The following is a 25,764-nucleotide window of genomic DNA, read 5'->3' on the forward strand; positions in this document are numbered from 1 at the left end:
AGGTTCACCAAGGATCGAGGGACGTTATTTCTCGTATTGGAAAGAGGTCGTCAAAGAGCATTATTACGTGAAGATCTAAAGGTTCGTGTGTGGTTTGTGTAAGAGTTCGTGTATTCATCACAGAAGACATTGAAATTGCACAACAAGCTTCAAAGGAAGCCCCTACTACAAATTGGTATCAGAGCTAGTAACATTTGGTTCATACAGGTATTTATCTTTTAAACTCTCTCAAAAGATAACATGGAACCTAGAAGAAGATCTGTTTCATTCAGATAACTTGAGAAAGAAGAAACAGAAGAAAATAATTTTGATATGGCAAATTTGTTTCATAGTGAATCATCTTCAATGATTAACTCTACAGAAATAGAGTTAATAGAAAGTCAACCATCATCCCAATGGGTTCTACCTTCCATAATCCCATCAGAAGTTTATGGTGATTTATCTATGTTTCATTTGAAAGCTATAACTAGAGTCACTGTTAAAGAAGGTGTCTCTCAGATCCATGAAAATTCCAAATCCATTCAAACCATTTCCCTTTTAGGTCCTAAAAAGCTTTAGGAAGAAGCTTGAAGAGATGGTACTTCTTATTTACATCTTGGCTGTATCCAGGTGGGCATAAATTCTTTAACCCGTCAAGGGATTAATACATATGTATTCGCTACTATCAGAGATCTCACTCATAACAGATATACTGATTCATTAATTGGTGGTATCGTGGCTCCTTTATCAAATGGTCTATATGGTTTGACTGGCACCCAAATTTCTCAGTATATGTGTATGATGAACACATTAAGGACATCCTGTAATTGCAAATCAAAAGTAGTGGTTTTGATATGAAAAGAAAAAGGAAAAACATTGCAGTTCATATTATAGGGTGTTTCAGGCACACCAATGCATTATATCCAGCCATTCTGCATACACCCAATCAAGAGTCAAAATCCAGCACCTTCGTAATCACTGATGCTTACAATAAAAAAAATTGAGCATCAGACCATCAAATGTGAAGATCTCAACTTTCCTGAAAATTGGGTGGTATATCTACATCAGTCGCCCAAAGTTAAAAGTATAACAACTGCTCAGATACAAGAAGGACTAGAGAAAGCTACTTTGTCCTTCGCTAGAAGATCTACTTTGGATTGCAAAAGAATACAAGAAGCATGCAAGCCACAAAATACCATATAAACTCAAGTCATATTTCATGTCATCCATCTACTTCCACATCTATAAATACTCCATCTATAAGTTCCTCACATGTTGATTTATTTGAACTCACTCAGTTATTACATTTTTCCACTCTCAAAGTAAAATTTTCGATCTTACAAACAATAGTTTGCTTACAATCTCTCACAGATCTTGTTCTCCATAAAAATCATAATCCCAGGACTTGAGAGGCCCCTTCTATTGTTACTACAAATTCATGTCCAAATCTAAAATGCTCTGACATTCCATTTCCTCATGAAACTGTCCTAATGATTCATGAATTACCCAATATGGAGAATGAAGACCCCCGTCTCACTGAAATGTTTAGCAAGATGAGACCACCTGGGATGCCAAAATATGGCTTGAGATATCTTGAAAGATTAGAAAGTCTCATTCCATCTTCAAGATTTCAAAATCATATTCCACCAAACTGCAAAAAGCCATCAATCCTAGAAATGTACAAATTATTCTTCCTCAGGGATGGGTGTCCCAAACATAAGATTAATAGAGACTAGATGAAGAACATTCTAAATCGGGATCTTTATACACATCCTGAATCCAAATAATTTAGTCTCAGCACATTTGTTGATGAAAAATATGCTCTTTCTCTAGAATGGAAAAATTATATTGAAGAAACAAAATCATGGATTTATTTTTATGTATGGAAGAGATTAAAGGAACAACCAGAAGTACATATGGCAGATGCAAGAACTTCATTTGCACAAAAACATTTCTGGACAACTTTTGATGGAAGCAAGTTAGAAACAAATACCACATTCCCTCCATACAAGGGAATCATGCTAGGAGAATCTAGCAACTTAGCCAACACCATTCCTTTAGTATTAAAAGATGATTATCCCTAGGAATAAATGGAAGGATCCAGAAGGCCAGTGAACAAATAAACTGGACAAATACAACAATTAAAGGGCTAGAGATGAATATGGTAAAAAGTTCTGAACAAAAGGAATGTTTTGACTCAATATCAGTCGTTGTACATAGTGTAAATAAAACTTTGAATGATGTCAACTTTGTAGTTTCTATATTAAAATGTTTTGTTAGAGAATCAACAACAAAAATTGAAAGCTTGGAGAGAAAGGTAGATTCTGAGTTCGAATCTACTTAAACTCTTATGGGTAAACTATCTGAAAAAATTTGAGCAACTTGCAATATCTTCCAAAGATAAGGATATCCCCACCTCCGTGTTGTTTATCCATCATGTACCCATTCACCATGCCACAAAACTTGTAGAAAGGTTTCAATTTCTATTTCCTCAGGAAAAACCAAAGCAACATACTAGCACCAAAGAATCTTTTAGTGAATCCTATTCTCTTTTCACAGGGACCATGACCAAAGAAAAAGAGACAGGATCATCAGGACAACATCTTTTGCCTATATATGAACCTCTGTCTAGCTAATTCACTAGATATCTAGCTCTTGACCTCAATGGCAAGGGAAAGATGCCAGAAACTCATACCTTTCAGTCTGGATCTTATAAAGAATGGAATATTGATGGTTTGAGTGCTAGTAAAATCAGTCTAATGATTGACCAGATGTACAATGAATAGAAGCTTATGTGTATGAGAGGAAAATTTTATATTGAATCCTGCAAACTCTCATCCAATGCTTTATAGGTACCCTAAAGAGATGGTGGGAAGTAGAATCTTCCCCTAAATTACTTGAAAAAATGGAAGCATAATTTGTTAAGGATGAAGCTAGAGATGTTATCCACAATGAAAATGGTGACCCCCAAAATAATATGATTGGAGCATTAACCTCATTCATCCTAGAACATTGGTGTGGAGCAACAATAGAAATTGCAAATAAACATGAGATGATCCTGATGAATCTCAAATGTAAGAAAATGTCCCAATATGAAGATTTCCATAGAGATTGGACATAGATAATTTATGAAGTAAAAGAAAGTTAGGATGACCTGTGGAAACAAGTATACTTAGCAGCATTACCCTCCAAATTTGTTGAATACATCCAGCAACAAGAAGTGTTCCAAACTTCTTTTGAAAGCTATACATGTGGAGAGATATATTGTGACATAACAAAAGCCTTGGTAGGATTTTGCACCAGCATGAAAGTCAATGAGTCCTTACAAAAGATGTCTAGGCTACCTGACAGCAAATCCATCTGTAGTAAATATGGATTGATTATTGATGATCCAATTGTGCAAATAAGAAAACACAAAAAATCCCAAAAGAAAGGTCATAAATAATCGGCTAAAAGTCATCCTCATAATTCAAATAGGCACAAGAAAGGATCATATAAAATGATGCCCATAGTACACTACTATGAGCCCAAATATATCCATCTTAAGTCTCAAAGAAAAAATAAGATTACCTGTTGGTTATGTGGACAGACTGGACATACTACAAACAAATTTCCTCAAGGAAGAGTGTCAAGAGAAAATAGAGGCAGAAGGACACAAGAATATACCTCTAGAAGACCTAGAATCCACTTCAAGGAAGAAGTACACCTGATGAAGAAAAATTGTTGTAGTTCATCAGAATCATTTGATTCGAGTTTATCTGATTCTAAACAAGTGAAGAACATGTGAATGTTCAACATTGCAATTGCATAGATACAGATGAGTGCAATTGCAGCCCTTCTAAGACAGACTCAGACTTTAGCTCAGAAACAAAAAGAAAAAGGTACCAGCCAAAGAGAAAGTGTGTATGGCACATGCTATTGATGATTATGAATCAAAACTTTTGGGATGCATCAAGATGCTTGCAGAAGAAGAAAGGAAAGAAAAACTTCTAGGGACTTTTTTACAAATCACGCACAGACATCTTGGTAATATGTCAAGAGTTAATATTTCTAAAGAATTGTTTGTTGACTCTAATTATGAGAAAAACACAAAATCTTTTCAAAGAAACCAACAACATACAAAACCAAGGCCTTTCACTCTAGGAGAAGTTAGTCATGAGATTCATCATTTAAGAAAGGAAATAGTTGAGCTAAAAGAAAATATCTCTTAGATAGAAAAGAGAAAATGGCGAGAACTAGCAGAAAAACCTACCCATAGAGATGGTGGTGTTTAAAGAAACCGTTGTTTGTTCTATGTGGCCACCTAGACAATTTGTCTTCCATGTTTCTAGCTTTTAAATAGTATTCATCATAGACGAATACCATGGGAAAAAAACGATGGATGCTCATAAACTTGGAGCCATAATACCACCAATATCTTGACCCAGTCAAGTTTACTAGAACAACCCTAACATAAAACATATCACAATAAATTCCAACAATGGAGCAAACATTCCTTTTTAATAGTAACTAAGAAAATATGTCAGAAAAATATATTTTAAAAATAAAGAAAATTAGATATATGGAGCAAACATTCTTTTTAATAGTAGCTAAGATAATATGTTAGAAAAATATATGTTAAAGAACAAGAAAATTAGATATTAAAGTATGTAGTATGATATTTCCCTCAATTTTCTAATAGAGGAACTGTACTTGATATAATTTCTAGAAAACCAAAATACAAAATAAAAGGGAGGTTTATAAATAAACTTTTTGTTGATAACACCTATGTGACTTGCAACATTTGGTTGCATATCAAGCCTTACATGATATAAATATTATTAAAGACATCTAAAGTATCTATACTATCTAAAGAGGTAGCCAAATTCAGATCAGGCACTTATTAGCATTGTTGTAAGTGAAGTTGGGTGAACTTCCTCTTGCTATAAAACTTCTTACACAATTAGTGTCATCCTTATTCCTTTAGATAACTTTTGGTATTCTAGCATTATCTCCATTATTGTCATGATTTCAACAACTATCTGATCAATACACATACTCAGGCCCAAGAGATGATCCCTCAATTTAGCCACATTGAGGTCAAAAGAAAGGTTTTCTATCTTCAACTACCTTGATTAACTACCATGGTGGAATCCAATGAAATACTTTGTCTCTAAAGATTTCATACATGGAAGCTCAATTTAACTTCTCGTAGTTGTAGTGACTGAAAAAAATTGTTTTTCCAATTATTGAAATTGAAACAGGTAATGGCCATGAGAGTGGAGGGCTCCATGTGGGAGAGCTTCCCGCTCCAGATACTGTTTAATTTTAGGCATCACCCATATGCCCGTAGTGTAGGAGGATACAAGCAATATAAAAGTAAGTCCCATCACCAACTCTGACCTCTGGATTTTTGGTGTTTGGAATCAATTTACAAGTAGTCCCACCTATGTTCATGCAAATTAGATAGATTTAGCATGGAACTAACACAAGAATAAATGATGTACCCAACTAATTCCATGAAGATGAATTAAATCCTTCGCTACTCGTAGAGGGCTTGATCCATATTCTCCCATGCCCGAATTGAATTCAAACCTAAGCCAATCTCGCCATTGTACTTCCCCATGGAGATCGTGCATGTGTTAAATAACCTCCTTGTATTATTCTTAATGGATTCATAATGCGGGAGTATTTTGCCATGCACTAAAAGCACCCATCGACGTGACTAACCATTCAAACAATTGGGTAGCAAATCTATCTCCCCGAGACATGTCTTCTAAGTTAAGGAATCTTGTGGATTTGTGTGGAGCCATTCACCCACAATGTTCCATGAGGAAAAAAAAAATAATTTGTTGTCCAATGAGTTCACTTACGTATTTTTCTCTTGTACACATGGATGGCTTGATATTCTAGAATCAATGATAGACTTATCGATCAAGGATATAATATCTTGATCTTGAAAATGGATTGTAATTTTAAATATGAGGGAGTAGTGCCAAGATTTAGGAGTATAATGTTGTTAGAATCTCTCATGATAATTAACTTGAGGATTTCCTCATAAGATTATAGATTTGTTGGCAAGATTGATAATTGATAGTAGCGTATACAATTTTTGTTGGCTACTCAAAGTTGTAGTTGTGCCTAGAGTCCAAAAATAAGTTAGTTCAATTTGTTTTTCAAGGATGAATATCAACCCTCACTCCACTTCATGATCCCCTATCCCAACCCTACCTAGCAACCCTAATCAAGTAAGCATTGTATTCTTCAAAGGCTATTTAATTAAAAATCTGATTTCACATCATTTATACAAATAACTTTATTGTATCCTTATATGATGATATGTTAATGTGATTATATGATTTATGGTTTATTCTCATATTTAGGTAATGATTATTTGATTTACCATTTTTTTAGTTGACTACTACACCTATGAGATTTTGAATCTTGACTTTCACATAAAATGCTTCTTAATAATTTTCTCCAATACTAATCAATCTTCATCCTATTGAAAATATAATCTATAATTTAATAATACTTAATGATATATGTTTCCTAAATTCCTGTCTAATTTTCAAGACACAAAATTTATGAATTTTTTAATGGCATATTACACAATATATAATATAAGTTGATTTAATTTATTGTGTATATATATTTAATTTATTTTGTGTGTTTCTATATATACTGAAATTCAGAATTTAACTTTTTGTCAATCACACCAACTATATATAATATTAAAATTATTTACCAAAATTAAATTAATTTTAAATAAATAAATATATTATTATTATTATTAAGTGATAAATCACCCAATTAAAATACCTCCATCTCTGTATTAAATCCCTCCCTCTCTGTATTAGCACAAAAGAATTAACGCTTTCTGAATAAATAACAACTTAGAGATACCTTTTCTTTATGGGAGAGTAATAAAATAACAGCACACTACTACATGTAGGGGAGTTTTAAGACAATATTTAAGACAATATTTGGGTCAATTGTCTTAACTTAAGACAAAAAGAAACTTGTGTATTGTCTTTAAGCGGGTGTCTCAAAATATAATGTCTCAAAAATTTGTCTCTATAAAGATGATATAGAACACATGTTATTATTGTCTCTATAAAGACAAGAATTATTGTCTATTAAGAGACAATTTGTTAGGCCCCTATACTACTAGTGTAACCCCTTATTGTTATTAGTACAACCCACTTATTATATTGATGTACCCATGTAGTGCCCATATTGTTGTTATTGTGCCACATAGAAGCACACTATTGTTATTATTGTGCCCTTACATTAGTTATGTCGGCTCTGATTATGTTATGACCCCTTAGACACCTATATATAGAAAGGAGGTCTTTTCATTTGTATCATCGAAGAATTGTTCATTTATGTAATGTAAAGGAGGTTTCCCCCTCGAAGAGGCTGAATTTTAAGGTGTTGATCTATCTTTTCTATCTTTTCTTGAGCTGGTTTGATAACATTTGGTATCAGAGCTTTGGATTCTAGGGTTTCGCTGCTCCAAATAGGTCATCGTGGAATTTTCACTATAACTTTTTTTCTGCGACATTTCAGAAGTTCCCAAAAAAACCCATTTGAGAAGAAATCGCACTGAACCTTGGGTCTGAATTTCAGAGATTTTCGCGCTACATTTACAGAGATATGATTTGAGGAAGTTGGTCTTTTTGTAGACTCCTGAATTACATTCCAAACAGGTGACCTGGGGAAAATCGTCATAACTTTATCTCTGGGGATCGGATTGAAATTGCATAAGAAGGTACAGAAAGAGGACGGACTGTAGTTTCTTGTATGCATTTTTCAGATTGAAAGGTCAAAACAGTGACTCGTGGCACGTCGTACAAGTTCGCTCTACTGAACTAGTCTATAATCAAGTCATCTTGGGAGATTGTGCATAACTCTTTCTTGGAGAATCCAATTTGGATCAGACTGGTGGCATTGGAAAGAGGACGTAGAGGGCTACTATAGGTCACAATTTCAGAACTTAAAGATCTGAAAGTACAGAGTTACAGTCATTTCAATATCGAGCTCCTAAAATCAAGAAAAAGCAAGATGAGGAAGTTTGATGGCAAGGATCCGGTAAATTGGATACTTCAGATGGAGCAATATTTTGATCTACATGGTGTACCACTATTACAAAAGGTATGTATTGCATCTTCATATTTAGAACTAGATCAATTTCTATGGTATGAAGGGCTTTGTTCTCGTAAAAAACTTGTTAGGCGATCAATTTTCACGGAGGAAATGATAGCACATTATGAGGATACAAAGAGAAACACCTTCTTTAGAGTAACACCACAACAATTGGAAAGCGTAAAACGGCTTTGTGACATACTGGTATGGAAACCAGGAAGCATACCCCTCACAAATATAAGGATGGAAGTGTTGTTTCTCCCAACCTTCCACAACCTACAAGTGTTACACCACAACAATTGGAAGAAAAAAGAGAAAAAGGGCTTTGTTACAATTGTGATAGCAAATGCACTAAAGATCATAAGTGTGCTGAGAATAAATTATTTTACATAGAATATGAAGAGGAGGAAGAAAAGGATCAAGAAACATCAAAAGAAGATGATATACACCAGGACCCCACCCCAGAGAAAGAAGAAATGAATCAGACCATATCTTGTAAAGCATTGGGAAGAATTACCACTCCTCAAACTCTCAAGATAGAAGGACATATCAAGAAGAAAAAGGTGCAAGAAGTGAAAGATCACATCGAGAAATAAGAAATGAATCCAATCATATCTTGTAATTCATTGGTCGAAAATACCACTCCTCAAACTATCCAGATAGAAGGACATATCAAGAAGAAAAATGTTCAAGAAGTGAAAGATCACATCAAGCATCAAGAAATGAATCCGACCATATCTTGTAAAGGATTGGAAGAAATTACCACTCCTCAAACTCTAGAGATAGAAGGATATATCAAGAAGAAAAAGGTTCAAGTAGAGAAAGATCACATCGAGCATCAACATCAAGTTCTCCAACTTTTAAAGGATAACACCACTTCAGTGCAAAATCAAATGAAACAACAGGTAGATCAACATCATAGTGAAAAATATTTTGATGTAGGTGATTGGGTATTTTTACTGTTACATCTCAAGCAAGCTAATTATCAGAAGGAAATGTTGAAAATACTACATGCACTTAAAAAATGGCGACCTTACCGAATGGGAATACTCTTCAAGGATGAGGCTGTGGAAGCATTGTTTTGTGCTATTTCTATTATCCAACCAGATTGGATTAACGAAGCAAGGGATGAATGGAATAAGGGCGAAGAAGTGTGGCCACTTATTCAAAAGTTGCAAAAGATCCCAATTCAAACAATATTGCCAGAAATTGAAGAGGAAGGAAAAATCATATTGGAACTTGAAGCAGTCACAGAAACAAGAACCCGACAGCTACGAAATCGATCAATTTTAGAGTATCTCATCAAGTGGAAGAACTTACCTGCTGAAGATTCCACATGGGAGGACAAGAATTTTATACAGAAGCATCAAGAACTACTCAAGTGTTGAGGACAACGCTTTTTGAAGGAGAGGGGCATGTTAGGCCCCTATACTACTAGTGCAACCCCTTATTGTTATTAGTACAACCCACTTATTATATTGATGTACCCATGTAGTGCCCATATTGTTCTTATTGTGCCACATAGAAGCCCACTATTGTTATTATTGTGCCCTTACATTATTATTGTTATGTCGGCTCTGATTATGTTATGACCCCTTAGACACCTATATATAGAAAGGAGGTCTTTTCATTTGTATCATCGAAGAATTGTTCATTTATAATGTAAAGGAGGTTGCCCCCTCGAAGAGGCTAAATTCTAAGGTGTTGATCTATCTTTTCTATCTTTTCTTGCACTGGTTTCATAACACAATTTCATTTGTCTCTCTAGAGACAATTTCATTTGTATTTGTAGAGACACTTTCATATTTGTCTCTTTAGAGACAATTACATTTTTGTCTTTTTAGAGACAATAGTTGAGATTAAAAACATATTGTCTCTATAGAGACTATATGTCCATAATTCAAACTATTTTCTCTAGACAATATAAAAAAATATTAAAAAAAATAAATAAAATCATTTTGAATGTTCTTTCAAAGTAGTTTCAACATTCAAAGTTCCCAAATAGTGATTTTAATTACCTTAAATCTTTGTTGTTTATGGATACCAACAGAATAAAAAAATCCATTATTTTTAACGCTAACAGCGAAGTAATTTTAAATCTAAATGAAAAAACAATTCTCGAAAGCAACATTGAAAATAATAAGGCAACACACTTATATTTTCTGAAAATGCATTCACGTCATTTGAACATGCAGGATCCTCAGTTGGAACTTCATTTTAAGACATATTATGAGTCAAAAAATAAATGTTCTAGATTTCTCCATCCTATAAGAGGGTTTACTCTCTAACATAGAAATTCAAAGCTTCAATCACATTAAATGGTGGAAATTAAATTTGTTAAACCACAATTTCAATACCCTTGTATAATTGGAATTGGCTTCCTTGATAACAAAGAATTGTAATAATGTATATGAATTTGAATTTACAATTGATTGGAAATTCTGTCTTCATGAAGGTTTTACAAAAGATGAAAAATTGACACAGGTCCTGGCAACATGATATAGGCCAATTCTCAATCTATTGGTGACCTACATAATTATCTTCTCCACTATTGGCTTTCACAATTTGAGTTGGCTCCATCTCCTGTTTGCAGCCCAAGAATTGTTGCAATTGGTATCCAAATTGGTGGTGATATAGTTCCTGAGGAAGCTTCATATCCAATGAATCTAATTCAGGTAATGAACTATTATGATCAACTTCATAGCAAGCTGAAGTTGCAGAGAAGTCTCTATCACTAGCTTTTTTCTGGGCAGTTAATCATTTCTTGGAGGCACACCAAACCACCCATCCTTCTTCCTATTAAGAATAAAATAATAAATTCATGTAAGGCAAGTTTTATACCATTGCTCAACCATTTCCAAGGGAGCTACTTACTGAAATAAAATAAAATAAATGTAGTGCGTACCTGAAATAGAAATGTGTGCACTCTTAGTATTTCTTCATTATCACTTGCCTTGCATTGCATGATTCCCCGGAGCACCTGCAAATGCAATAGTAGAGTCATTTTATTTTTTTTATAATAAAAACCCCTACCATATTTATAATAATTAATAATTGAAATAAAATTAAAATTCTACAAACTTATTAAACTCTCAATATAAAAATGGCTCAAAAACAAAATCAATATACTCTTTAATATAAACATAAATTTTAATGATGATACCATCTCTATTTTTGGTTGGTAGCACTGTTTGTTCCCAATCAAAGCCCAAAAATGTCGTGAATACTAGTGAAAATACTAGGTAAGTTTCAAACCCTTTTAAAATGAAAGTAATCACATATTTTTCTTTGCAGTGGGATGGGAAGTATTTGAAAACTCTTATTAGAAGAGTGAATAGAATCTCTGATTAAAACTTGTAGAATCTCAGTCAAAATTAATACTCAACAATCATATGGGACTTTCCCTAAATGAGGAGATAGGGGAGAGAGAAGTGAAGGCTTCCACCTAGCCAGATGATGTGAGATCAAGTGGTGATTGAACTGGAAAACATCAAACAAAGAAGAGGCAAGTTGGTTCAAAACATAATAAATATCCTCCTTGCTATTGAACTACTCAATTGGATGGTCCTCTGGCTATTACAATAAATTATAGAGAGAACTCTCCCACAAATGCCATTACTTATTACAATAATGAGTTGGGAAGCATGAGAAAATGAGTTCAATGAAGAGAGGTTGAGAAGAATGAATCTTCATTCAAAAGGGTTGGTGGTTTGCATTCCCCTGGAGTGTTGGTAGTGCCAAGTATCACCAATCTGGTCTACTAGAAATTTCCCCAAAAGGTACGAAGACAGGTCAATAGATTTTTAAAATTTTTAAAATAATATTACGAGGAATGAATTTGTAAATATGTATGCGATATATATTGACAAATTTAAATTTTAGTGGTATATAACTATTCAGTCTTATGTATTGTGGTCTTATGCATACAAATGATGGCTTCAAGGTGGTTGCCCTAGGGTAACTAGTTTAGCATTCTACATGCCTCTTTTGAATGCAAATGCAATATAATATAAATATACACATAAATATAAAATAGATGCTCCTGTGACACTCTACTTATGAGGTTTTTTGGTAAATGACACTCCCACTCTGTTGCATGTTCTAGCAACGTACGTTGAAAGAAATTTAGTGGAATAGTGAATTAGAGATATATCATAAGATCTATACCTTCAAGTAACATAAAAGATATGGGTATGTTGAAAGATAAATCCTTTAACCAAAGTGAAGGGAAAAAATGATGACAAATTGCCCAATCAAGAATTTTAAGGAGCAATTTGTAGCAATTAATAAATCTATCATATAAGAAGATGCATCTTCGAAGCTACAAATATCCAAAAATAGCATATGGTGGGAACAACAGTAGTAGTTACAAACCCAAACGAAGTAGAAATATTTTCAGGAAATTAAGGAGACATTAATACACAAGGGTGTATATGCAAGGACTCAGATTTTAGGCCTCCTAAATGAATGTTGTGGAGAAAAATGAGTCTTTGTTTGGAAGTAGCTATCCTTACCAGCCAACTGTTAAAATTTGAAATGGTTATTGAGGAATAATAGAGGCAACTGTTAAGATTTGAAATGGCTATTGAAGAATAATAGATGAAGAGTTGCTCACACTCTATGCCTGCCTCTGAATAGAAAAATTATGTGGAAAGGCATTGTGAAAGCAGCCAAGGTGAGGAAATCTTGATGGTAGTAATTCATGCAACAATGAATAGATAGTTTATAAAGATGGGCAGTGAGCACCATGAACATCTGTGTTAGTAACAGTTGGATAAAGAGAATGGCAGAGTGAATTAAAGCCATATATCATATGAATATCCGGCTTCGAGTGGCATGAAGAGTTGGTTATGCTGCCAAAAAATATTGACAAATTGCCAACCCAAAATTCAAGGAGCAGTTTGTAGCAATTAATCAGTCAATCACAAATGGTGGATAAAGTAAAAAAAATAGACAAATTGAAAACTAAGAGTTCAAGGAGTAGTTGGTAGAAATTAATCAGTCTATCATAGATGATGATACATATTCTAACCTACAAGTATCCCAAAGGAGCATCTAGTGGGAAAAACAGTAGCAAGTGCAAAAACAGACAAAACGGATGCATTTTCAGCAAACTTGGGAGAAATTAATACACAAGAGTTATATGAAAGGACTTAGTTGTTGTCCCTCCCCAGTAAATGTTGTGTAGAAAAATCATTAGAGCAGATTTGCTTCATTTCTTGGTTGTTATATTGATCACGTTGCAGTGATCTTACCCACAATAATACTCTATCTGCAGCTATGGAATCTGGAATCGTATTTTGATGTATGGATGCAGATTTTTGGGTTGTTTTATGGAGCAACAAATAGTACATATATTTTTTTGGTTGTTTTTTGATTGGTTTGTGATGTCTTTTTCACTTCTGAAGCAATAGATCCATAATTCTAGCATTAACTTATAGATTATGTAAAAATATAACATTGAAAAGAGTTGAGAATACATATAGAGTTTCCTTCTCAGGTGGGGTTACAAAAGGTGGTTCTAGGTACCTTTCCTCCAATATTTGGGTTATAACATCAGAGTCTGGAATCCGCTTATAATCAATCTTGATGACAAGAACTTTTCCTTCAGGGTTCATCTGCAAAAACCTGTGCACCAACATCTTCAACTTAGCTCCCTCTAATTTCCCACTTAAACATAGGCACAATCTCACACTCGTAATCAGCTTTAACCATAGCCATAAAGAAATGGCCTACAATGAAAACGAAAACTAATATATGGGCCTCGGAACCAAAAAATTACCAGTCAGGTTTGTTACTGGTATCAATGAACTTCATGTTGCATGGGACTTGTTTTTCGTCAAGAGTAAGCAAAACCCTCTAGCTGAAGGGGCCTGCTCAAAGATGTGCTCAATACATTAAGCTTTACTTCATACATTAAAATGCCTGAAATGCATCGAGAGATGACAAATTGTTTGACAAATAAAGATGAAATAAAAGCTAGGAAATGCAACATTGAATCGTTCTGCTAAAAAAGGGGAAAATGACAGGAAAATTACTTACAGTCCCCAAGGGACCTGTGAAAATATGTGTTCAATACATTAAGTTTTACTTCATACATTAAAATGCCTGAAATGCATTAATACACCACAAATTGTTTGAAAAATAAACATGAAATATTAACCAAAGAAAATAGGAAATACAAGATTGAATAGTTCTGCTAAAACAAGGAAACATGATAGGAAAAATTATTTATAGTCCCCAAGCTTGTCAAGTGCACCTGCGGAAGCATTAACATAGACTTCCAGTGCTTCAGCCATGCTCACAATTCATGTACTACCAATCTTCCTCCTCTGAAGCAAGACCCTGGATCTAACCCCTTTCTCGCCAAACAAATGGGTACCCGAGACCACAATTAAAGGCTCTACGATACAACACCAGTGATTCCAGAGAGTTGCAGTGCAGATTTTTTGCTACAGCGAGAGACGAAGTGGAAGCTACACTAAGCATGGATATCATAGCCATCTCTGACTTCTATAAATAGACCTCACTCTCATAGGTTTCCATCCTCCCCATTTTTATGACACTCATTAGTGGAAGATCACTCTGCACTACAAATCCCCATATATGAAATGCAAATAACAAATGAATTCATTGTGCAATCTAATCCCCATCACATAAATGCTAAAATAAGAAACTCTGGGTTCCTTCCAGAGACTTGTCGACGTGTTTGTCTCTGAGAGACCCTCGTATGCGCTATAATGCAGCTCGCAAGAATGTTGGCAAGAAATCCAATCGTGCACCATAAGTTTTATGTCCAATGCCATAAATTCCATGAAACATTCAAATGGACTCTCTCAGAACCTCGGCTTAAAAGGTGGGCACAGATGTCAAGTGGAGAGTGGCTTAAAAATTTGTGCACAGATGTCAGACGAACATTAAAAGGGTAGACGATCGACTGATTCAAAAGAAGGCCTATTGGCCTAATTATGTTAAACACCATGGATTACAACATTACCAAAGCTAGTAGCCTGGTTCACAAAGCCCCAAACATGAGGATTAGACTATATAGTGGCTAGCTGAGGATTAGACTGTATGGATTTAATGTCGCTACATTCATATATTTAGTTGACCATGGAGGGGAGAATAGAGTTGGAGTTATTGGTCTAACAACACTGGTACAAGGAATTATTGAGGCAGGGGAGTTTGGATTTTCTTCTAGCTGAAAGCCTCTTTAGGTGGATTACTCTAGCTGTTATCACTTGGAAATTTCCTGGCTATGAAAGAAAATTACCAAGGTAACATGAAACTAATATTTTAGATTAGAAGCTAACCCTTCCAACCTAGAGAGGCACTACAACAACTAGCTTTTAATAAATACAAGGACTAGATCTTCTGGTTTAAAAATATGGGAGTGTGTGAATCCATTGGGAATGGAATCAATATTTAAGGATATCAATTAAAATTTTCAAGGACTTGTTGAAATGAACAAGTGTTTCAGAGGCAGGATAGTTAGTGATCTATTGAACATTAAATTGTTATAGTATGATGGTGGGAAGAGAAATACAACTCAATTATAACAAAACATCTAACACAGGATGAATTTTGTCATAATATCATAAACACTGGTGAAAATATTTGAATTAAAAAATATAGAGCATCGACTGTCGAGTTCCATATATGTACCTGTGCATTCAAATATACAAGATCAACACATCATGATTAACAGAGAAAGGAATCATTCACTAAGAAACAGACTGAAAATGGAAGAAACAAGAATCTTTTAAACAAATATTCAAGTACTTTTTCTTGAAAATATTTTTTTGCTTGAAAATATCCAGGAAAAAATAATTTACAAAGTATTAAAATATATATAGCTAGCTAGCTGGTAGCCTGGTTCACAAAGCCCCAAACATGAGGATTCATTATCACCTATTTTTCTCTGCAGTGGGATGGAAAGTCTTTGAAAACTCTTCTTAGAAGAGTGAACAGAATCTTTGACTAAAACTTGCATAATCGCAATCAACATTAATACTCAACAAGCATATGGGATTTTCCCTAAATGAGGAGATAGGGGAGAGATAAGTGAATTCTTCCACCTAGCCAAAAGACATGAGATCAAGTGGTGATGGAATTGGAAAACATCAAACAGACAAGAGGCAAGTTTGCTCAAAACATAATAAATGTCCTCCTTCTACAGTAAATAAATTATGAAAAATAAAAATACTCTAGTACTTTTAACTCAATAATTTTGCAGCAGAAATACTCTGAAAAAAATCAAGCAAACAACAAAGATTTAACCCTCCAAAAATCAATACAATGAATACCTCTACTAGATGCAGCACTCTAGATGTGTGACCTATAAATCTCTCTTATCTTAACCATATATGGATATTTCCATAAGGTCAGCTGGTTCTGGCTAAATCAATGTGAGCAGATAATACCCCTGTGCTCATTCCTGAAGGAGGACAATCTGCTTAACAGATATGCGTGAGATACATGTTAAAAGCACCAACTGCATCTTTACTCTTTGTCCTCTTTAAGATATCAGGAGCTCCAAAGACCTTCCAAAACCTAAGACTCTCATCTCCTGCAGCCAATGCAATAGTGTACCCATCTGGACTCTGAAAATACAAAACAAAAGAAATATTGTTAGCAAAAAGGCTAAGACTGTCAACAAAAACCCATTTAGCGATAGATCAATAGAATGAATACCTCTCCCTATTTGAATTGCAAGGAATGTAACAATTTATTCCTACAACAAAATCATTATGGTACAGAGTATATTCGCTACTCTTACCTGAGAAGATTACCCTTTCCATGTCAGAGTTGTACATGTCCATAACGACATCTCCATGTACAAATCACAAACCTCTTGATACACTAAAAATGAATTCATGAATGGTTAGAGAAATGGTATAAAGAAGGAAAAAAAATTATGTTAAACAAGAGAGGCTTACACTGTCTTCTTTATTTATAATATTTTGAATGCAAGAAATTATTCTTATACTGCAGATAATACCCATGTGCTCATACCTGAAGCGGAAAATTTTCTTAATGAATCTGCTTGAAATACATGTTTAAAGCACCATCTGCATCTTTACTCTTGGTACTCTTTAAGGTATCAAGAGCTCCAAAGACTTACCAAATACAAAGGAAAGGTTGTCATTGTGTCAACACAAAAACAAAGGAAAGACTATTAGCACAAAAACAAAGACTTTCAACAAAAAATCCATTTAGCGTTAGATCAATACAATGAATACCTCTGCCAGATGAAACACTCTAGGCGTGTGACCTTGTTGATGCCTCGAAAATCACTGCATCAACATCGGGGATAACCACCCGGTCCGGACCTTAAAGGCAGCTCCTTTTCCGTTTGGTGTGGTGGCTCCGACTAGATATAATGGGACCAGTTTCCTAATGATTGGTAAATAGGATGGATAAATGATTGATTCTCTGATATCTAATGATAATAGATGAATGATTTAATCTAAAAGTAAAATTATAAACAACTATCCTATCCCGGGAAATTTCTACTTTTAGCGTAACTTTGGATGGTCTTCATTCACAAACATGCATATAGATGACTCTTGTTGGTAAGCAAAGATGTTTATTCATATGATAATTACTAAGCCCAAATAGTTGAACAAAGCAATCAAACAAACATTATTACACTATTCCTCATATATATCATAGACATAGATATGATTGAAAGAATAATAGTCCTTAGACATTCAATAGTGAAAAGTACAAGGATTGCTGTTAAAACACATACATATATTCAATGATAGAAAAATTTAAACGAATGCCGATTCACATAAAAATGACACAAGAGCATAAATAATAGTACCATATGTTATTTAAATCACTCCCGATATCAATCGCGTTCAAATTCCTTTTTCCAACTTAGAAACACTTCCACAAAAGGCAATAGTGCACATATCATCAATGCTTTCTTCTTCAAAATTCAGAATACTGGCCCAGTCTTTATAAAAAAATAGATCAGAAGCACAATAGTGTGACTTCCTGATTTGAGTTTATACAAAAAATGAGGACCCTTTCCAAATGCATGAAAGGGCCTATAAATACTAATTAAGCTAACTAATTACAAAATAAAAGTGCTATTTAATTGGTACAACTATATTATGAATATCTCCTCAAAATCGGCTTGTTCTCAGTTGGCAGCATGATTCATTATTTCGGATGATCTCCCTTCGGCTTGAGCTGGCAGATATCTAGCATTTGTTGCAACTCTGGAGGGCGACTTAGGCGAGCATTCAATTGAGCTGAATATGTGGCATCTTGGATCTCGGGGATCATGCAATTGATGGCATCAGTTAAACATTTGAGTGCAGCCCTCTAACTATATGGCTTGATTAAGAAAAACCAAAAGGTATCCCAAGTTAAACTTTGGATTGCAGCGATTAGTCTTCCTTTCTTTTCCAATTCCTAATTGCATGTTTGTTCCAAGGCTTTGGCCGATGTCAATTTACTTGGATTACACTTTGAAATCATGTTAGACAAATAAAGAGTGTCATTGACAAATTCAATTAAATTGCTAGTAGATAACCGACATCTTGAGGTTTCTCTTTCTATTAGTTGCGTCTGCCATTGTAGGAACAAGATGTCTTTGTGTGACTCTAGAATTTTGGGTAGATCCAAAGCCTGTCCTTCAAGGGAGTCTTGCCAAGCAAGAAAACTGGTTAAGGTCTCATCGGCCTGTTCTAAATCCTGTCTAGCTTCAACTGATTTATCAACTATTGATGTAGTAATCTCACAAAGAGGTTCAGCGAGAGAAATGTTATGACATAGCATTTTTAGCTGTGTAATCAATGCCTTATTGATTTGTAGAGCTTTTGTTCTGAACTCCACTACTTGAGGAAGGATCCTGAACTTTTCTACTTCTTGTAACATTTGAGCGATTTGCTTATCCTTAGTCTTGCTCATTTGTTCATTCATCGCCTTTAATCTGGCCAATGCTTCGGACAATTCCTTCTTTTTTTGCAGTGCACTCGAATCTATCCTTTGTTTCTCTTTGAGCAATTGCTCATTTAATTCGTTGTTTGTCTGCCGCTGTGTTGATAGTTGTTGTTCCAATTGTTCTATTTTCCGCTGTGCTTCAGACATCTGCGATTGCAATGAACCAATCATTTGATCTTTTTCCTTAAGGAGACTGCTTACCTCCGAGGCTTTATCAACGGTGGTTGCCGAATATGCTCCGAAATAGTGGGAGAGTTTCGTAAGGTCATCGAAAGGGTTCAATTCCTCCTTCCACACCACATTAGCCATCTCTGTTTGATCTAGCAAAAGGGAAGATTGATCAAGTCTCCTCCTTTTCCTCTGTCTTTTCACCACAACCCTGTGTCTAGGACTGTAAAAGACATCTAATGGTGGTATGTCTTCTATCTGTAAAACAATTTGATCGGATGGATCTTTGGGAATTATTTCCGCATCTTTGCTACTGGGTAGGCTGCTGGTTCCTTCAATTGGAACTGTAGTCGTGGTCGTTTCTTGACTAACTGTCACTTGGGGTGTGCCGAATCCTTGTGAAATCTTGGGATTGTTTATAATAGAGTCAAACTGTTGCCACTCTTGGAGGAGTTTGGGATCAACTTGAGTCTCTAAATCAATAACTTCACTGTCCTGCTTCTTTTCTTTCTCCCGCTCTGTTTCCTTCTCTTTTCCTTTTTCTGACTCTTTTCCCTATTTGAGAATTTTCTCTGTAGTAGGAGGCTCATCAATGCTCTTCTGTTCAGGCTCGCTTGACTTAGTTGTTGGTGTAGCAGCCAACAAGTCCAGAGGCAGAGTTTTCAACCTCTGTTCTCTGAGCCTATTGAATTATACCAGTCCTTGATCATTATAAATCATCCTGGCCAATGTTTTAACCTCAGACAATGATTCTGCTGAAGAAAATAGATCATCAAATTCATCTTTTTCATGGTCAAACTTAGTAAGTTTGTCCTGTTCAAGCACATTATAGGCAACCTACCGGGGATCGAATTGCCTGTTAGGGATGGTCGCAAGATTGAGCATATTTATTTTTCTTGTTTCCTTCTTAGCATGTTTCCAATCAAGTATGGTATAAACACCGCATCTCAAAGGGAACATGAGCCATAGTTGCTTTTTAGAAGTCCTCAGAGTTTTGGATGTTCCAGCGGTTGTGATTTGGTAAGCTAACTCTTGTGCCAACAGTTTATCAGGTACATACAATGGGAGGACATGGGGTCTTGTGGCACTACCAAACACCCTTATATATGTGAACTTATCTTCCCCAAACCAATTGCCTACAACAGTCAAGTCAATTTCTGCTTCCTCGGAAATCCTTGGGGCAGGCTTGTCAAAAATGGCATAATAGATAGGAAACATGAAACCATTACAGATTTGATACAAGTGGTCTTTATAATGTGCCTTCCATAATATGTGATGGTAGATGTGGATTGGATTAGGGTCCTGTGGCATCCACCTCCACCCAAGTATCGGGGATTCAGAATTAAAGCAAAGCATATCCATAACATAAGCACTGTAATAGAAGGGGGGAATAGTCCTGGTGGTTTTGCGTGAATTGAATCTAAAATCAAGAATTGCAGAGGCTAATTTATCAGACAATATATTCGCCCAATCCATGACATAACTACTAACAGCTACTTCCATTAAAGAAACCATTTTGATGGTAAATTTTGCTAAATCATGCAGTCCCCATATCCTACACATCATTGCCCCAGTGTAACAGTAAGGAGATGCTAAGGAATCCACGGAGTACTTACCTGATGAATCATGTTTGTGCTTTGCGGGATTCTGTCTCCATTGTCTAATCGGGGTCGATTCCGTCTCATTCTTCTCTGTGAATTTCTCCAAAAAGGCTTTGTTGTATTTCTTTTCATGTTTGGGCAAATGATACATTTTCCTCATGTCGTTAGGCTGAAATGAACCGAAAACTCTTCCATCAACTGTGCAAAATGTCCTATTAGAAACAGGAATTTGTTCGACCACCCATCTGACCACATCAGTATAAGGAAGAATCTTCTCCTGAGCTGCTATCCTATGCAAAAATGAGTTGGCCAAATCTTTCAGGGAGGCATCTGATTTATTATTTGAGCCTGCAGTAGCTTCTTCCAACACTTCCTCTGGTTCTTCTGCCTCAATTAAATTATAAATTCTTTGCCAACTTGTATTTCCAAGGCCGAGACATGTAGTGTCTGAAATTAGGCCCTTTTTGTTGGGTCCTGGGTTAGTGGTGGGCTGGACTGTTACTGCAGGGGCCGTTGCTGCAGCAGATCTCTTGGATTTCTTTCCCATTTGCTTAAAACTTGATACTTCGACGGAATTCTGCACAAGGAAGGAAACCAGCGTGATACAGAGAAATAGATAACATGAGCCAATATGAAAGAGTTATATCTATTAGCGAGTAAACAAAGATCATAGTGAAATTGCCGCAGATAGAATCTAAGTGGAAAATCTCGGCATAACTGCTTCATTAATTGGCCGCTTCACCTGTCAATCATGATAAGGGAGCTTTTAAATATCCATCATAACGTCTATATGGTGAATAATTGATTCAAGCGTGGCTTAGATTTTTGGCGGCTAATCACATTTGATGATTGGTGACATGAAAGGGAGGGTTTTAATGATAGTCCAAAATATCGTTCAATCACCAAAGGTGGTATAATGCATGCCGATCTTTGATATGCTTAGAAACACGTGCCTTGATTTAATGTATCACAATCGGGACAGGGCTCGGGTCACTTTACTTATGCTATTGCGAAATCGCCGATCGCCGATAGCGATACGCCTTATCGCATCGGGGGATTTGAAGGTGTCATGGTTAATGAATTGATTGCCATAGCCGATTGCCGATAGCGATACCTTTTATCGCATCGGAGGAATGGGGGGTGCCTTATATACGATGCGCTTTTCCTTTTCCCGATATCTGATAGCGATTTCCCTTTTCGGATCGGAGTAATTCAATGGGCCTTTATTTATGTTCCTCTTATTATTGCGATATGCGATCTTGTGATTGCTTTATTGTAATAATAAAAAGCTTTATGATTTGTTTAAAAGACCTATTTTATCATTGTTTAAAAGGGATATCATATTTCAGTCGGACCTTTTGATGAGGGTTTTTTCTAATAATGGGTTAATACCAATTTATTCACACATCTATGTTTAAAAGGGACCCATTTCATATTATGATTTTTAAAGAATTTTTTTTATGAAATGGGGGGTTGTTGTACAGCACAACAATTGGCGATTCACTGGGAGAAACAATTATCTCTGGGAAAAGTTAGAATACTTAAATTTTTTGAATCTGAAAATCTTATCCGAGCGAAAAATTCTAATATAACTAGGAAAACATAAATTCTGAATGTAATGGTAACTATTTCTGCTATTCTCTTCTCATGTTACAATTAAATACATTCTATGTTTCAAACTAGCCTTAATTGGTTGCTAATGATAAAACAAAAACTTTTCCAACTTAGCTTTATAATGACTCCTTTGTCATAGGTAGAGCCTCTTCTGCCAGCAAACGTTTACAGTCTCGACAGGGATACCTTTTAACCATTTAATCGTTCATTATCCCATCTATTTCAAAGTATAATTAAAAAGAATGAATCCAGAAATATGTTTTCATATTTTTGTATCATTTTTTCTTTTTCTTTATTTTGTAAGATAAAAAGCCATTGTCCTGGTTTGGTAGCCAGCTATTTGACAATGCCACTCATTGGTTGTAATTTAACTGAACAAGCTGGCTCGTGATGAGACCCCTTGTCTTATAATTATAAGCCATTACCCTGTTTTGATATGCAGTATTGGTAATGTCAGTTGAATTATTTCCCTATGATCATGGTAAGCAGGCTTGTAATAAGACCTCTTATCTTTTACCTCAAATATATTTTAGAATTACACTCTGAGTAATTATAACCCTTGATGAATGGGATGAACAATTTTCTCCTTAAGAGAAGATGGATGAAAGGATAAGAGTTGAAGATGCTAAGATTGATTCGGTATCTGTTTTGTATTGATAACCATTTTCAGGATGTTTAAAAACATTAAAATGGTTTACAATACTTCTAATCCTTGAGAAGAGTTCACAAAAATAAAATGGGGTTTCAGAATCTAAATATACCTAATTTCCTAGAAATCTTCCTTTCGTTTAAGGCTTCCATTTTAAAAGCAAATATCATAACTGTTTCTTTTGAGAAACTTTTTTCAATATAGTAAAGACCAATGGAAGGCTAACTTTATTTTTCTATAATCCTAACAATCTAAGCTATGTACAAAAATTTAACTAAAAATTGAATATTTACAAAGGGAGAAGGGGTTACCTCCTCAATTGAAGAATTTTTTCAAGATAAGGCTGTTAATAGGAAGAGAATCTCTCTTTCCTGATAGATCTTGCAATATGAAATTAGAAGGGCCTATCTTCTCATTGATTTGAAATGGTCCGAGCCACATTTTCTGGAATTTTGTGTGTTTTCCTTTATCTTCATGGGCTTTATCCCATTTCAAAACTAGATCACCAACTTGTAATTGTTTTGAACTGGTTGAAGTTGTATCAAAAGATGACTTGATAATTTGCTGATGTTTTGCATGTATAATTCTAGTCTTTTCCCTTTCTTCTTCTAGTTTCAAAATTTGATTGTGTCTTAGTTGAATAGAAGATGAGGGACTTTCTTCAATAAACTGCACTAAAGCTAAGGATGGAAGCACTAAGTTAGCTGGTATGATAGCTTCCTTTCCATACACTAGATTGAATGGAGAAGTGCCTATAGAGGCTTTTTGAGTTATTCTATCAGCCCATAGTGCAAATATCAAAGATTTATGCCAGTTTTTATGATTCTGTTCAATAGTTCGCTTAATAATTCTAATAAGGTTTTTATTGGTAGACTCTGCCAAACCATTGCCCTGAGGGTAGTAATTTGCAGAATACCTCAATTTAAATCCCCTTTTGATAGCGAACTCAAACATAGAATTTCCAGAGAAATAAGATGCATTATCAAAAACAAGAGCGTTCGGGACACCAAACCTGGTAATAATGAATTGGTCAATGAATTCCATAATTGCCTCAGAGTTCGTTGTCTTTAAAGGAATTGCTTCAACCCACTTAGTAAAGTAATCAGTGGTAGTAAGGATATACTTATGCTGTTTGGATGAATGTGGAGTGATTTCTCCAATGATGTCCAATCCCCATTGCTCAAACGATTGTTCAATGTTGACTGGTTGCAAAGGGAAAGCTGGCTTTCTTTGTCTTCCACTAGATGTTTGACAACTTTGGCATTTCCTTACATATTCATGAGTATCTCTGAACAAGGTGGGCCAATAATACCCAGCATGAATGATTTTTTGAGCTGTGGTGTCAGCTCCAAAATGTCCTCCTGCTGGTCCATCATGAAGTTCCTGCAAAACTTTTTGAGCTTCAGGTTTTTCTAAGCATCTTAATAAAATTGAATCATAATTTCGTCTAAACAATACATCATCTATAATTGTGAAGTTTTTTGATTTCAATCTAATAGCACGTTTGTTTTTATAGGAGAGATTGGAAGGAGTGTACCCATTTTTTAAATAGAAAATCAGATCTGTATATTGTGATTCAGAACCTGTGGTACTTATTTGATTGATTTCTTCAGTATCCTCTGTATTTTCAGGTTCTTGAATGTTAGATGCTCCTGATAACAACTTGCAAAAACCTTGGGCTTTGACAATCTTTGCTGGCTTGATTTCCAAGTCATATTCTTGTAATGCTGTGATCCAATTTGCTCTCTTTTCACCTAATTCCCTTTGAACTAGTAATTGTCTTACTGCTGAAAAAGGAACTATAAATTTTGTGTGAGCTTTTAAGAGGAAAGGCCTCTAGTGTTTAATGGCTTTGTACACATCAAAGGCTTGTTTTTCAACTTCCAAATAATTTAGTTCAGCACCTTGAAGATTTAAGCTGTAAAACGAAATTGGTGCTTCCAAGTTTTGATCATTAATTTGAGTCAACACTGCTGCATATGACGAAGCGGATGCGAGGGTACATAGTATGAAATGATTAGAAAATTGGGAGTGCTTAAAGCAGGGGCATTAATTATTGATTGTTTAATGGAATCAAATGCCTCCTTTTCTGCAGATCCCCATTTAAACACCGAATTTTTCTTAATCATCATTTGCAATGGTAAAATAATCTGGGAAAAATCTGGAACGAACCTTTTAACAAAGTTAATTTGACCCAAAAATGACTGCATGGATTTTTTATTATGAGGGAATGGAATTTCAGAAATCTCTTTAATTCTGTTTGGATCAATATAGATACCATCTTTTGAAACAATGAAGCCTAAAAGTTTTCCTTGATCAAGAGAAAAAAAGGACTTCTTTGGATTAAGAGAGATACCATACTTTCTACAACGTTCAAATATTTGTTTTAAATCATGTAAGTGATTAGACCTTTTCTTGGAAAATACAGTAATATCATCTAAATTGACAACTACTGATTTATTGAGCAATCCTTTGAACACTATATCCATGGCTCTCTGAAATGTAGCTCCTGCATTAATGAGTCCAAAAGGCATTTTTTGGTAGGCATAAGTTCCCCACTTAGTTCTGAAGGTAGTTTTAAGCATGTCATCAGGATGAACTAGAATTTGGTTATATCCTGAAAAACTGTCTAAAAAGGACATTAGTTCTGAACCAGCTACCGAATGT

At 35.0% G+C, this 25,764-nt stretch overlaps 1 pseudogene; it reads right to left on the reverse strand.

Annotated features, from left to right (window-relative positions):
* Nucleotides 1–13,541: 13,541 nt before the first annotated feature.
* Nucleotides 13,542–14,610, reverse strand: LOC149227887 (glutathione S-transferase DHAR3, chloroplastic pseudogene; annotated as a pseudogene).
* Nucleotides 14,611–25,764: the final 11,154 nt, after the last annotated feature.

This window comes from Pinus tabuliformis, chromosome J, assembly GCF_031772625.1.
Source record: "Pinus tabuliformis cultivar Carrire ecotype Pingquan chromosome J, CPIR1, whole genome shotgun sequence".
Classification (NCBI taxonomy): Eukaryota; Viridiplantae; Streptophyta; class Pinopsida; order Pinales; family Pinaceae; genus Pinus; species Pinus tabuliformis.